Here is a 1,696-nt window from a genome sequence, read left to right on the forward strand (position 1 = left end):
TGCACTGCCCGGGAATCGAACCCAGCTCACAAGAATGGGAGTCTTGCATGATGCCACTACACCAGCAGTGCTGTTGGAACACTACCGAGGCTCTTGATGCGGTGCACGTGAGGAAGCAGGTCTTATAGAACACAGACATTTCACACGTTTTCCTTCATGAACTTGGACGATCAGGCCGTTTGTTACTGCAGACTTTACAATGGAACGCACTACGCTGGTTTCAATCAATCAATCAATCAATTTATTTTTGTATAGCCCAGTATCACAACAACAGTTGCCTCAGAGGGCTTCAAGATGTTACATTTGTCGGTAAAAGTAAAAACAGTGAATAAGCATAATGGTAATATGTCAATATTACAGTAACGAGACAGAACGAAGCAACCACCGCCTTCGACCCTCACATCCGGCAAGAAAAAACTCCAAAAACCCAGTGGGAAAAGAAGAAATCTTGGGGAGAACCACAGTATGGAGGGATCCCACTCCCAGGGACGGACAGCTTTGGCAACAGCTAGCATGAGACAATAAGAAGTAAAGCCTAGGACAATGTTGAGGACAGTCCGTTGGTCGGTCCAGCACAAGAACCACGGATCCCAGCAGTAGAACCGAAGCCAGTCCACAGGCAGGACCGACAGGGGTGTCCTCCCGGTCCGGACGGAGCTTGTTCATAGGCCTTCGTAATAGTGGAGTCAGCAACTGAAACTGGAGAAGACTCCCCCTCGAAGGGGGGGACAACAGGTGAAAAGCAATGAACGGACTAAAGGGAATAACATTCAGACATTAGAGGACAGGGCTCAGTGCACCGTACTTCCCACAGCATTCTAGCTCCTGGGGCAGCTTTGTTGTTACATCTGTAGACGGTGAGTGAGAACCGACAGAGAGGCAGAAACTGCACACTTTAAACAAAACCTGAACGTCCTGTGAGTGTGTAAATGTTGGTTTGGGAGGGTTTAATTTACTGACGGAGACAAAACATTAGAATCCAAGTTGGGTAAGTTACAAAGTTCAACCAGCTGGTTGTGACTTCTTTACTCCACAAAGAAGACTAACAGTGGCTTCACGCGGTTCAAAGGTCAAATATGATGCAGAAGTGAAGCTGCGAATTTCTATTTCCACCCTAAGCCAGCAGGTCTGAGAGGATCTGTGCGTTCGCTTGTCCCAGGTCATATTTTGAGGTGAGTCGGGCTCCGTTTACACAGAAAAGCTGTCTCTGCGTTTTGGGTCTCTGTTTCTGCGTCTAACGACGCTCAGAGTCGCAACTTTTTGGAAAACGGCTCTCAAGGTGGAAGCTTTTTAAAACGCTCAGACGCCGTCTCAGTGGAAACACAACTTCTCTGAAATGTTGCTGCTGCACCTGCCGTCTATTCGTGAATTCTGACTTCTGAGAAACTTTCAGAATAACTCACACTTCAACAGCCACAGAATCACAATCATCCAGGAAACTGCTCGTGTGGTCGTAGAAGGAAAACACTGCTGCTGTTATTCATTCGTCTTATCTTCAAGAACGAAGACTAAAAGCAAAAACAAGTGTTTTTTCAAAAAAAAAAAAAAAAAACAAGCTCAGCAATTTCATAAAACAACTGCCCACTGTTGTTTCCAGCAAAGCCTGCTCCAAATAGTCTATTTGTTGAGGTTTTTTTGTTTTCAGATGTGGGTTTATTCACCTTTGGCGCTCTAATGAGCAGCAGCAGCAGCAGGA

The 1,696-nt window shown here is 45.9% G+C and overlaps 1 non-coding gene across 1 annotated transcript; it reads right to left on the bottom strand.

Moving 5' to 3' along the window:
- Window positions 1–71, bottom strand: trnag-ccc (transfer RNA glycine (anticodon CCC)). The gene has a single exon. It is a non-coding gene; the product is annotated as a tRNA-Gly (tRNA).
- Between the last annotated feature and the right edge of the window lie 1,625 nt (window positions 72–1,696).

Source organism: Salarias fasciatus, chromosome 1 (genome assembly GCF_902148845.1).
Source record: "Salarias fasciatus chromosome 1, fSalaFa1.1, whole genome shotgun sequence".
Classification (NCBI taxonomy): Eukaryota; Metazoa; Chordata; class Actinopteri; order Blenniiformes; family Blenniidae; genus Salarias; species Salarias fasciatus.